Below are 14,336 nucleotides of genomic sequence, written 5' to 3'. Positions count from 1 at the left end.
GAGTGGTCAGATCTCAGCCCATAAGTAGAGTGTGGTCAGTCTAGAGTGAGTGGTCGGATCTCAGCCCTTAAGTAGAGTGTGGTCAATCTAGAGTCCTTGTAGAATGAGATGATAAAGAATGGAGATAGAGGGTGAGCTCTGAATTAAACACAAAAGAGAGTGGAAATCATGGTGGTTATAAAGCTTGATCCTCAGCAATCTTATTCTAACACTCCAAAGAGTATATGATATCTTAGCTTCTGTGGATGGAATGGGCTAAAAATGACTTCCTTCCCCTATTGAAAGTGCAACCTAAACTTGATGTTGTTTTGATACTAGGCATACAGGAAGTGACTAGGTCATGAGCGTAGCCCTTTCTGAGTGTGTGAGTGTATGGACTGTGTTTTAGAGACCAAATAGCTAGTTCATGCTCTGTCTAGCACATGAGAGCTGAAGAAGGACACAGCCCACCACATGGAAAAGGGTCTTCACATGAATTGAACATACTGCCAGTCCAGTCCCAGACCACTGGATTTCTCCATCCTGAGAACTAGATTCACACCATGCTTAAGGTTTCCCATCTATGGTTAATTCCTGATGGCACTTCTGACATGCCAACGCCATCTCCAAACATATTCTGAAATGCTATATTCCATTTATGTGACCTCTTGACTGTGCTCTGGGCTCATATGTTAAGGAAGAGAAGAACAGGAAGGATGCTAACATGATATCTACAGGGATCACTTTCCTTTCAGTATGTCGGATTGTGAGTTTTAGAGTTACGGGGGCTTAAACCCCTAGATTTGACTATGTGAATGCATGGACATTGGCAGGGCACACTTCCCACCATGCAGTGGAGAACAGCAGGAGGTCCTTGGACCTTAGCAAAGCACAGCAACCCTCATTACACCTTGGAATCACCAGGAATGTGTCAAAAACACCACTGGCCTGGATCACAGCCCATACCATTAAACCAGGATCCCAGTTTAGCATAATTTCTAAAGCTATCCCAGATGAGGGTAATGGGTTTTCAGGTTAAATGCATTGGCACAGAGGGCCTCCCAAATGCCTTCTTTCTTGGAGCTATGACTCCACAAACAAATGAGAAGGAACTTGTAGCAAGAGGAAATACCCAGAGCAGACCACACACAAGTGTGGCCAGCTGGCAGAAGGCTCTGATGCTGGGGGTACTCCTGGCTTAGCGTCTCTCGTACAAGCACAATCAGGGCTGAGTGAAGCCCAGAGGCACAGTTCTATGTCAGCCAGTGGAACTGGCACTGGGAGAACTGAACCATAAACCAGCTGGGTGGCCTGAAGAAACTCTTTCCCACTTAAAACTTCTTTCCCTGAAACAAGAGAGGCAATAATCTGCAAATTCAAACCTGTAGAGATTCTACCACCATACTAGTTTGGGAGCAAATTAATTTAACCACTCTAGGCTTTAATATCTCACCTGTAAAGTGTAAAGAATAACAGAATGAAGTGTAAATGCATGCAAAATTCCCATCTCTGTCTCTCTTTATTAACTATTCCATTAATGGTGAGACTCACATATCAGCATGACAATAGTGCAAATTAGACTAGATGCTGTCTGGAGGCTTCGTTCTTTGTCACCAAAGCTGGGTTCTATGTAACAGAACATGCATTTGATTTGACAGAGTGAGGAGATGGGTGCTGCCAACAAAGAGAACAGAGGCAAAGGACACCTGTGTGTTTACAAGAACAGGAAGAAGGACTGTAGAGATGAGCCCAGGGAGACTCATCAAGGATTTGGGTTTCATCTTTAGACAAAGAGAAGTGATAGAGGCTAATGTTGGGGTGTAGGGCCGGGCTATTTTGTGTACATTAGTTATTGCAGATATAAAGTAGTGGCTTTCAACCTCATACACTAAAACACATCTCATTGGATAGACATGGACACTAGTGAATGTATGCCTGGATGGGATCTAGTATCCCTCATCCCATTGTAAGGGCCTCACCTTACAATGGCTAGCGCCATGAGCCCCTGTAAGAAACAAAGATTAACTGGCACCTTGGGAACCACTCATGCCTGCCATTGCTGTTCAGTTTGGTTCTTCAGTCTTTAGTCCTCAGACTGTGCTTACACACAATCTGCAGGCTGGATGAAGAGGGTGAGGAGGATGGGGACTAAAACTATCATTGAGCCCCCTCTAAGGCCAGAGACTATTCTTGAGCAGTAGAACCATTGAATCTGAACAATTATATATTCTGAGGCAGGTTTCCAGAATCTGATGTTAAAAGGGTAACTTGAGTTTACTTAAAAAGGAAGGGCAAATATGTATTATCCTGCTTCATGGCTAACACAGAATACCACGTGTATTACTGACTAGCTGTGACACTGCTATCACTTGCTGGGACTGGCTGAGCTTGACCCTAAGCTCCCCGTGTGTACTCATCTCAGAACCAGCAGCTTCCAAAGTATTTGTGTTTTCACAGTGTAGTGTACAGACAAGCCTGGCAGAGACTTCCCACAATTCCTACAGCTTTGGATCAAAGATGTCTGCCATCCTGCTATAATTCCTTACTGAAATAGTAACTGAGAGCTACATCCTGATCTGTAGGTAGACACACACACACAGAGAGAGAGAGAGAGAGAGAGAGAGACAGACAGACAGACAGACAGACAGACAGACAGACAGAGACAGAGCCCACTCCCAGTGACACACTTCCTTCAACAAAGCCACACCTCCTAATCCTTCTAATTCTCTGGTAATTAAGCATTCAAATATATGATCCTGTTGAGGGTCATTCTTGTCAGACCAGGACAGTCCCATCATAGCAAAGGTCAAAGACAGTAGAGCAAGCTACGTTCTGTTCCCAGGGAAGACTTAGCAAGAGAAGCGGAGAAAGGAAGAATGACCAATGAGTCACACTGCTTACCCCAGGTAAGGGTGATGAGAAGGTGAACATACACCAACCTGGGAACTTCGCTGCTCTCTCTTCCCATTTTATAGTCAACCTCTGTGGCAAGCTTCCAGTCTCAGGTGACTCTCAGACCTTCTCCAGCCTTGGCATTGGCCCTTCTGGTAGCTGTCTTCCGATGGAGATAGCCATGTAAACTCAGAGATAATTGCTTGATCAATTGTAGTTACTTGGTGCGGAAGCATTCAGGAAATTCTCCAGGATAGGAGGGTGAGATAATAAGCTTAGAGGACATCCCACACCGTTTTCATGTTATCAAGAGATACCTTTAAACATGGAGATGTCATGGATAGAATACTTTGTGAGAAAGACTTAGGGCAAAATGACAGTTCGGCGTATTCCAATTCTATGACCTTGAACATGTTGTGCATCACCTTATATGTAAATTAGAAATCACAGTAATTACTTTGTATTATGGTTATTTTTCAAACCAGTTGCTTGCAGTTATATCTCAATAGATTCTAACTAGCCGTCTCCTTACTCCACACATTTTCTCCCACTTTTCTGTGTGACTGTGGCTTATTCCAGCTTCAGCCAGATCTACCAAAGCCCAGTCTTATTGACAAGACTTTCCTCGGTGTTTTATATCCATTGTATCCACCGCCACACTCAGACTCCTTGCCCTTTGGCATCTTACATTGCATTTGGGAACACTCATTGGGTGCTTATTTCTGAACAAGCTAGACTCTCCGTTACAGGCACTGGGACATTGTCATTTAAATACATTTAATAATCTCCATAGCTCTGTCAGCCACAGTGGTGCCTGGAAGCTCTTGCTACATGTTTCTTGAATTAATGAAAGGACTATGAATGAGTCAAGTCTACCTAGTCCCAGCACCACACGAGACACATAGTGCACATTTAGCAAACAGCAGCTTTTGCTGCCAAAGCAGCCTCTTCTGGCCTGTTCCCATTCTATGTCCAGACTTGTCTGACTTGGGACATAGGACAGAGCTGGCCAAAAGAGAGTGCTGTGTATCTGTCTGGGCACCTGCCTGCGTGCAGACAGACACATACTTAAGAATTCTCATGCCCTTTGCCCTCTTCTTCCAAACAGAAGAGCCTTGATCTCAAGGGGCCAGAGTGGATTCCACCAGCTCTTCTGTCTCGGAGGGCCATGAACACATCGTCACCCAGCCCTGCCATGTGAATCACTGGCATTCAACTCTTCCCTAAATGCCTCCCTCTGTGCGAGACATAAAACTCAAGCCGGAAAACTGAACTCTCATTAAGCACAGGCACAGATCCATTCTATCCTGCTAGAAAAGCCCTTTTTTATGACAGAGTATATCGACATAAATGGTATGCCTGAGATTGGTTTACAGGCAAAAATACTAGTCACAACCTTTAGAATATGCTGTGATGACTTTGACCATAGTGGTAGGAGGTTTACAGGCACTGAAGAAGTGAGAGAAGGCCAGTGAAATGAGAGATAAAAGCACATTCAGGAAAAAAAATAAAAGGAAGGGTGAGCCTGACCCTCACTGCACGCAGGTCAATTCAGGTGGTCTCATATGGCAAAATGGAGATGATCCTGAGAAGCATCAGCAGGCATCAGAGGCAGACGCCGTGGCAGCGACCTTCCCGGCGAGCAAACACCAGCATATTCACTAAAGTCCTCTCCAAGATGAGTGGGTGTTAGTGTCGGCCCATCGCATGAAGCAGCCCTGGCAAGGACAAGTGGAGCCCCAGCTTCTGAAGACAGTGCCCCGCCATAACCCACTCAACCCTCTGTGTCCCTGGACCACACAAGCCAATGGGGAGGTGAATCCACACTATGACTTCCTATTTGACAATGACTTCCCAGCTCTGCAGCCCGATGCTCCAGGACCCAGTGACCATTCTCTTTTTCGAGCAGAGGCGGCCAGAGGAGTTTGGGAGGTCATGTGCTTCCTCCACCCCTAGTTGGATGTGACGCTGCTGCCACTCATGTCAGTCCCTGAGATCGGAGCTGTCATCGATGTGTGGACCTCAGTCACAGAGGATCTGGGTGCCCAGCACCCTTGGGTACAGATCTTTGAAAACAAAGGAGCCATGATGGACCGTTCTAACCCCCACCCCCACTGCCAGGTTTCGGCCAGCAGATTCCTGCCAAATATTGCCCAGCGTGATGAGCGATGCCAGCAGAGCTATCACAGCCAGCATGGAGAGCCTCTATTATTGGAATATGGTCACCAAGAACTCCTCAGGAAGGAGCGTCTGGTCCTATCTAGTGAGCACTGGCTAGTCCTGATCCCCTTCTGGGCAGTGTGGGCTTTCCAGACACTCATGCTGCCCCGCCGGCATGTACGGCAGCTACCCGAGCTGACCCCTGCTGAACGTGATGATCTAGCCTCCGTCATGGAGAAGCTCTTGACCAAGTATGACAACCTACTCCATGGGCTGGCACGGGGCTCCCATGGGATGAAAGACTGGAGCCACCTATGACCACTGGCAGCTCCATGCTCATTACCACCCCCACTCCAGCGCTCTGCTACTGTCGGAAATTCATGGTTGGCTATGAAATGCTTGCCCAGGGTCAGTGAGACCTCACTCCTGAACAGGCTGCAGAGAGACTAAGGGCGATTCCTAATTGCTTGGCGGAGAAAGACAAGGAAGCAGCAGCCATTGCTTGACCATGATGACAGCAGAGCCTTCAATCTTTTTGCCTGAGAGAACTGTGACCTGGAATTTGGGCAGATGTGACATCATATCTCAAAAAAAAAAAAAAAAAAAAAAAAAGCACTCGCAATCTGTTGAAAAGGAACTGCAATGCAGCCCAAAACTCAACAATCCTGCTCCACAGGTAGGTTCCATTAGGGACAATTTGTCTAAAACCAAAAGAGCAATGATTATACCGTATTAAAACCAAGTAGGACTCAAGCCTAAGTGATTTATTTGTTCAAGAACGGCCCGCATGTTTTCGTCACTTTCTTCACCATAAACAAGTTACAGAATTAGCTTAGGCATCCGTCAACTGGTGAATGGGGCAAAGTGAGGTATACGTACACAATGAAGTTGTATTCAGCCAGAAAGGAGAATGAAATAGCGTTATATAAAGGGGAAAAAATGCATGCGACTTTAGGTCATGACACTTGTCAAATTAACCCAGACTCAGGAAAACAAATAATTGGGCTTTCTCTCAACTTGTGAACCTTACATTTCATAGATATACATAAAATCATTTGTGTGTGTGTGTGTGTGTGTGTGTGTGTGTGTGTGTGTGTGTCTGGCAGGAAAGAAGAGGAATCTTTCCTGAGGGAAGGAAAGGGGCTGGTTGGAGGGAAGGGTGAGAAAGAGGAGGGTGGAAAGGTAAATGTGGTCAACGTGTTTGATGTAGTTAGACAAAAATGACTTTATTAATTCCGTCACTATGCAGAATAAATATGCACCAATAAAAGAAAATAGCCTACATATCAACCACATGCTAAGTTCTGCCTCTGATCCTGGAGATAAGGTTTAGCTTAGTCCTTGTCCTCCGTGACCGGCCCTTATAGAGAGAACCAGCCATATTTGTAGTGAGTGCCCAAAGAAGGGAGAACTGTGCCTTGCTAGACCTGTGGCCCAAAGAAGGGACTGAGTATCAGAGAGTGTGATGCTGCTAGGAAGAATTTCAGTTTCTTCGTATGATATGAGAATGCATTCAACATGCAAGCCCCGAGCAGGAGGGGACATTATGGACAATGGGAACGGCATGCAGTGTGGTTTTATGGCAACAGAGACAGTTCAGGGAAGCGTGTGGTATTTAATGGGATTTGAAAAATGGGGATTTCTATATGAGGTTGTTCCTTTAGGATAGTACCAAATACAGCTACATATGGTATCAGAGGAAAAAGAAAAAAAGAATTTGAACTGTGTGCTTTTTGCACAGGAGTTTAATGTCACAAACTGTCCAGCCTCTGCTCTTAAACTGACTTAGTGGGAAACTATGCCTTATCTATAGAAGAAAGGCCACTAGCCTTCCAAGAGGCCTCATTTAAACTGAACACACCGTCTCTCTCCACCTGGCATGATTCTGTACACCCACAGTCCTACTTTTAACCTCTCATGGTTCAATTTAACATGTTTTTCCCAGTCCTTCCAATGTCTGATCACACCACACTATTTGTCCTCATTCGGTTTGAGTCCACCAAGTGACTGATAGACTGTTGAAGGCTTGGTTGCCAACCCATGGTACTGTTGGAGGATGGTCGAGTTATTGGTGTGTACGATTAGACTGAGGGAATTAGAACATTGGCAGCATGCCCTTGAAGGAGATGCTGGGACCTCTCCCCTCGTTCCTGTCCTGCTTGCTGACTGCCATTAGAGCCACTGCCTTAAAAGAACCAGGATACCAAGTCCTGAGAAATCCATCCATGACCCTAAAACTAGTGGTATGAGCTGAGAAAGGGGAATTTTGAATAACTGAGGATATTGGAGAAAGTATAAATACAACAGGTGTCCAGGCCTAGTGTGTTCTTGCATTTTAGAGATAATTAAAGGGTTATATGTGATTATATGAGAGGATTTGCTCTGGCAGGGTCACCCAAAATGAAGGATTCCCATGGAGCATATAAGACAAGGTTGTCACACCCAGGAGAGTGAGCAGTAAGTGACATGTTTTCATTTGATGCAGCTTTCAGTACATGGTTCCTAGAATCAAAAGTTCATTGCTGGCCAGAGTTTTTGACACCTGCAGCCAAACAGCTTATCTATGTAGTAAAAAAGGCATCCATGTTATTTTAATAAATTATTTGAGATTCTGAATGCTTTTATTGAGAACATTTCATCCATTCCTAGGTAAGAGGTAAATCAGGACCAACAATAAAACCAGGAAGCAAAAAGCTCTCAGTCTCAGAATCTTAGATTTGCTCAACCAGTAAATGATGTAGAGAACATTCCAAGTCTCCTCCCACTGTACAGACACAAACACTGAGGTTCTCAGTGGAGACTAAGAGACACCCAGCAATGACAGTGAGTGTGGCTTTAGTCCCTGAGCTCTGGTCTAGCGATCACCTAGCTATGTTGCAGCTCCATATAACAAGAAGAAAGAACACATTGTGCAAATATTCATTTCCCCTTTAGAAATTTCAAGACATTTAAAACTCTTTCTTGAGAGCCAGGAGCAGCTGTTGGAGTACTGAAAGCTGTTTCTGATTGCTACAATTGTTAAAGCAGTCCTATCATGCTTCTGGCTATGCTGGGGTCATTTTCCGTCCAGTGGCACTTGCTGTGGTCCTGCCTGACTGAAAGGTCTCAGCCAGAATCTCTCCACAGCTGGTAAGACAGTGTTCAGCTTCCTGTCACAGGATTGTTAGACCAAGGGGGGTGGTGCCAAAGAAGAAGCTGTACCCCTCAGCTCAAGTCAGCACCCACAGTACAGGCAGGGTGCAGTGAGGGCTCCCTACTGTGTTCTAGGGTTGCACTCAGTATGGCATCACAGGGAGATGCATCATCCTTGAGGGTTGCAACAGCACACGGAGAAGCACCTACTCAGGGGAACATCTCCCCTTCACCTTGCTGCCTTGCTGCGGGGGTGGGGGTGGGTTAGTTAGTGGTGGGTGCAAAATGGTCATCACTCTGCCCTGAGCCCCTGAGGCATGATAATTCACTCACAGCGGTTTTCAGTTCCTGTGAGTTCACTAGCAGACTCGGAATTTTCTTTCTTTTTTTTTTTTTTTTTAAGGAGAGAATTGTATTGCCTTACTTATCTGAATCTCAGTGACGCGACCAGGAATATCATAGCAGTGGAGTTTAATAAACTGACTGCGGTGAGCAAAGGGGGAAGTCCCTAGTTATTGTGTTCTTGGTTTTAAAACTTACTCACGCAAGCTTTGAGTCTCTACTCTGAGTCAGCTCTGGAATGGGTAAATGCAGGATCATGATTCTTTGCTTTTAAGAAGCTCCAGGAGTAGTCAGCCATGACAGTTGTGGTCAATGTGAAGGCTGAAGGATTTTCGGAGTGGAAATTCTGTTTGAACAATGTGATATGGGTAGAAGGGGCTTCACTAAAGCTCGGGTTTAGCTGTAGTCAAAAGATTAAGAGCATATTTTGACTGTGGCTGGTGGAGAGCGAAGAGGAATTCCTTAGGAACCAGAAGGGCAAGCATCAAGAATGAGGCCACAGGCTGTACATATCTTGAAGCCACATAACTCTGTGAGGACAGGATGCTCTGACCTCTGGGTCTTTAGAAATTGGGATTTGGTGAACAACAGATAGATAGAAGTGGGCCTTATGCAGAACTGAACAAGCCAAGGGTACCCACAAAAGTCAAATACTTTGGGTGGAAAAACAAGGGTGACAAACCCTACCTTTTGGTGGAAAAGAAAACGGATTTGACACATTCACACTATAGCATATAGGGGAACTCGCACTGAACGGACTAAATGTAAATTAATAATTAATTTAAAAACCACTTTTCTTAAAATAAAATGTTAGCCCATGCTCTTGATTGTGGTCAAAATTAAATTTCCTATGAGCTGAAATACAGAAATAAGTGCTTGTAGTCTTTAGGTGCTAATGACCCCAAAATGTAATTATTCTGGAGTTGCTAAGGTCACACCCTCTGTGGTCAGATATAAGATGGGGCTATATGAAAGATTTATGTGGGTGCATATATAATTCTTCCAATAGTTGAAAAAACTGATCTGAAAGAAGATAATGTAGGAAAAACACATGATAGAAAACCTGATTCTAGAGCCTAGATCTACGTTTACCCCCAAGGACTTCTGTACTAAAGGTTTAGTGCCTAGCTATGGTGCTACTGGGAGGTGGTGACCCCTTTAAGAAGTGGTGCCTAGTTTAATAGTTGAAGCTAAATCACTAGGGTGGCCTTGAAGGGGATTTTAGAACTCTAGGCCATTTCTTTCTCTCTTTGTTCATTGCTGCCAAGAGTTAAACAGGGTTCCTCTACTATTACAACTAATACCACTACCACTACTACTGCTACTACTACTACTCTCTCTCTCACTACACACACACACACACACACACACACACACACACAAACACACGAGGAGTGACCTTGGTAACATCAGAGGGAAGAAGGGATTGAATTAGCAAAAGGCATGCAGAGATTTCCAAAAGGAGTAGAGGATAAAGGAGAGGGTGGGTATCTAGATGTTTGTTTCATTATTATTTTCATAAAGTATTCGGATACAATATATATGCTTATCCTCAAGTTTTAAAGGGGTTTCCAAAATACTGAGAGGCAGGACAGAGGAGAAAAGGGAATGTTAAAGAGAGCCAAGGGAAGGAACTCAGTGGCCATTGAATACTTAAAGCAACCATGTGGAGTTTTAGTTTCTCAGAGAACAGATGTCATTTCTGGAGGGTGAATAGAAGCAGCCCCCCAGATGAATTAGTGGCCAGCACACACAGCCTCGGGGCACTTCAGAACATGGAATGTGGATAAGTACAAGTGGTTACGTTGATCAGCAGCACGGGTGCGCCCGGGGCCTGGGGGAGACAGGGCTGGAACTGGAGAAGGAGCTGGGCTTGTTTGGAGTCTTGTTTGTGCTCTGGTATCATGAGCAGGAAGGCCTTTTGCAGGCTTGGCATTTCCTCTTGGTGATGGCCCCAGAGATGTAATATTTTATGTGGGTGACAGGGATGAGATTCGTTTGAAGTGAAGCGCACGCATAAATCTTTATTCTGAACAGCCTCACCAAACCCATGCTGGAGGAAGAATTGCAAACTTCAGCCCAGCGGCAACAAGAAATATCTCTTCAGTAGAAAGGAGGTAGATATCGCCATAGACACGGGCTGCCAGCGTTCCAGCAAAAGCATGCCAACAAAACTTTTCCCATGGGTTGGGAAAGCATCCTGGCTATATTAAATCCTTTTACTTAAAATGTGCTTTCTACTTTCAAGTACAGGATCTTATTTGAAGTTTAAAATGAGTTGGAGAAGGATTGGCCAAGAGACAAGGAAATTGACTGGGATCAGCCACAGAAACTAGTGCCAGAGCAGTGATTCGAGCCCTGGGCTCCTAAAAGCTCAGGTGAGATGAGAAACCTGAAGTGCAAACTTTGAGGCTGATCTTCTCCACCCTGGGGCTACAGGTGGAAGGGCAGCAGACTCCTGTGATCACTAGAGCTTGTGAAACATGGAAACTACAAGTGAATGAGACCAATAAAGTAATTCTAGGTGGAAAATGAATCCCACTCTTATGAGGGTGTCTGTGGCATGAACTATCTCACCAAGGGTTAGAAGATAACTGTACAGAGAATATGGAGACCGGCCCCTCTGAAACACAATGATTCTCAAGTTCATCAAGCCGTGTTCACATCACATCTATCCTTGGCAGTGCATTGCTATGCTCAATGATCCAGTGTAACCAACGCAGGCAAGGATTCAGGGCGTGTATGTTTTCCTTTTAGCCATTCTTGCCAGGGATCACACTCTCCTCCCTTCCAACTGAGAACGGACTGCCCTGCACTTTGCTCTCACACGTTGTCTCAGATCCATCAAGGCTTTGATGTTTATAGTCCAGTGAAGTTATGAGAAAGGAGGTGCGGCATCTATGAGACACCCTTCCTCTGCGATGATATAAGACAAGTTGATTGTTGCATCATTTTCTGCCATGGGTCCTCACGTATAACAGTCAGCAAATGACCTTTCAGAAGGAGAACCTCCTCCTAGGAAAAGCCTGATGAGTCATAGTCAGAAGGAGTGGAAGGAATCCCAGACAGCGAGCAGAACATGAAATGTAGAAGTTGAAGCTCTAACTGAAGAAACTACCGAAGAAACAGTGCCCTGCTACCTCAGGAATCTCAAGGCTGTGGCCAGAGAGCACCTGTTTCTCCACTGTGATAAAATGACGGAACAATCTGTATCTTGATGGAAAGTTACCTTGATGCTTGTGGGAAGTGCTTGCAGGCATCACCAAGTGTGAAACTCATGGGCATTGGTTACTTTTTGTTTATGTTGTTCATCCTCCTTATTATAGAAGGAAAAAATAATACAAGCAACATCCTAAGTCTTGGGATGTAGATGAGTTGGTAGTGTGCTTGTTGTGCACTCCTGTTTGATCTCCAGAATGACATAGGACCAGAAATGGTGGCACATGCCTGTCTCCCAGCACAGAGAATAGACATGAAGTTCAAGGTTATCTCCAACTATGTAGCAAGTTTGGGGCCAGCCTGGGACATGTCAAATCATGTCTCAAACATAAAAAAGTAGAAATATTTTTGAAAAGAGGAAACTGGGCTGAGATGTTGAAACTCCCCTAAATCTTTGTCTGAAGAGCGAAGTGGACATTTTAATATCATCTGGCCAATCTTAATGGGAAAGCATTTGAAAGTTGGTGGACAAACAGCTGCTTAGCCCCAAGAAAACTGTTGCCAAGAGAAAACATTAGGGTTTCAGATGGCTTAGAATCTGGGTCTTGAATACAAAACACCATCTTACACAAATGCCATTGTTTGTGTTATTTTGAAAATCAATTTAATGTTGCAATTTGTCCCTAAGAAGAACATCTATAAAGCATCCTCAGAAAGTACATTCTATTCCTCTCTTCCTCTGGGTAAGAAGCTTCCCTATCTGCCTCCTACCCAGCCTTCTGAATTGAGCCCTCTCCTAGGACTCATTTGTGATGCCCTTTTGCTTTTCAGTAACTGAATAGGATTGCTTCCTCCATAATGTCTTGGTAATCCTGGCATTAATCATACGTGGTTGCTCTTTTCTATTCTCTACCTTCATAATTATTCCCCAGTCTTCCTCTTAAATGAAACTCCAACTTCTGGGTGTCTGTTATGCCCAGCTGAATGTCTACATATTCATGTTTTGGTTTTCTGGTGCTTTGTTTATAGCCTATCATTTGGCAATGTTGATAGTAAGCCAATCCTGAGACAAGTAGATGTCAGTGCACTTCTGTTTTTCAGAAGATGGGAACATATATCCAAAACATTGGATGCGTTTTGTATCCTCTGAAGTCTAGTCTGCAATCTTCACTGTCCTCTGACCTCCTGAGAATTTAGAGAGGACCTACGTGGAGGCAACATCCCTTGTGCTACTCCACAAAGCAGAAAATCTCTTGATTCGTAGCTGTGCAATACAGTGGTGCTAAGGTCTTGATGTCTGACACTGTGTTGAATATTTGACCAAGAATTTGATGGGTGTTGTAGTGGTCACATACAGATCCTGGTAGTATATGATCTACTGTCTGAGTTTTCATCCCATCTTCCCTTACTTGCTGCCAACAACTCTCTGGCCTCCATTATGAACCATGTGTGCACAAACACACCATGCTGATAATCGCTGTCCTCTGCCTTTGGACCCCATGCTTTCGTGCGCAAAGCACCAAGGGAAGCATAGGAAGAAAGTTTCCATCATCCCTTTGTGTGTGGTCGGTCTATCACTTCCCATCTTTTCTTCGGCATTGCATTCTGTATTTTCTTGTATTCATCCAGCATTTGATGGCAACCTTATGGAACCCTGAGAATACTTTTCACTAGGAATCAACCTCCTGGTAGTTCAAGTTTGGTACATGGGGTGTTCACGAAAACAAACAGCTGAAATGCAATAGGATCAACGAGGGAAAACCAAATGGCTCCTGAATTCTCTGATATCACAAAGTGAATGACTAGGAGAAGATGATGAGAATTCGGGTTTCCAGCACCGGGCTAGAACTGGAACTTCTGATATTAGTGTAAAACAAAACACATACTCTGAAGGTGCAAATGTACTTAATTTAGGAAATTAGCACAGTTTTCCAGGAAAAGAAAATAGAATAATTTTTCCTTGTGATAGATCAAAAGAGACTTAGTACATAGATGTTACCCATATCTATGAAGAGATTTAAAATGGTTCAGTGAATAAATAGTCAAGAAGGAGATGGAGAAGGAAAAAAAAAGAAAGAGGAAGGGGAGGAAGGAAGAGGAGGAAAGAGAAGGAAGAGGAGAGGAAAGGAAAAGGAAGAGAAAAAAAGAAACAGTTTAAACATCACAACAATGACTACACTAGCACTCTATTTTAAGAAGATGGAGAGTGAGCACCACACACCAGCAGAACATTCTCCAAGCTCTAAAGTGCTCTGGGGTTGGCATGACTTCCAGAAGAGAGTCCGGAAACCCTGTACATTACATATCAGGCTTTGAGCATCTCCAAATAACAGTTTCTTTTAGGACTTTTTTTTCTGTCTTCCAATTAAGGGAAGTGGATTGATTTCCTTTTGGATTTTTCAGAGAAGGTGGACAGAGTCCAAAAAATATCAGAAGAGGCAGGTTGGGTATTCATTGTAGTGTTCCCAACCTGGCTCTAACGGAAGAAGTACTGGACAAATCTCAAAAGGCATGAAAAGACTATAAACCAAATGCAAAGGATAAAGTGTGATGTGTTGGGAAAACCCAAATCTGGATTACACCTACCTGAGTTCTTACGCTGCCTCCTCCGTCCAGAGCGTACACGGCAGTCACTGTTGCTTATGTACAACAGGGAAATAATGGTTCTGTCT

The 14,336-nt window shown here is 44.2% G+C and overlaps 1 pseudogene; it reads left to right on the top strand.

Moving 5' to 3' along the window:
- The first annotated feature begins 2,373 nt into the window (after positions 1-2,373).
- Positions 2,374-5,537, top strand: LOC101825593 (annotated as a pseudogene).
- The last annotated feature ends 8,799 nt before the right edge of the window (positions 5,538-14,336 follow it).

The sequence above is a fragment of the Mesocricetus auratus genome, unplaced genomic scaffold (genome assembly GCF_017639785.1).
Source record: "Mesocricetus auratus isolate SY011 unplaced genomic scaffold, BCM_Maur_2.0 Super-Scaffold_100024, whole genome shotgun sequence".
Lineage (NCBI taxonomy): Eukaryota > Metazoa > Chordata > Mammalia > Rodentia > Cricetidae > Mesocricetus > Mesocricetus auratus.
The sequence above is the reverse complement of the archived record's forward strand: the minus strand, read 5'-3'. Positions and strand labels throughout refer to the sequence as shown.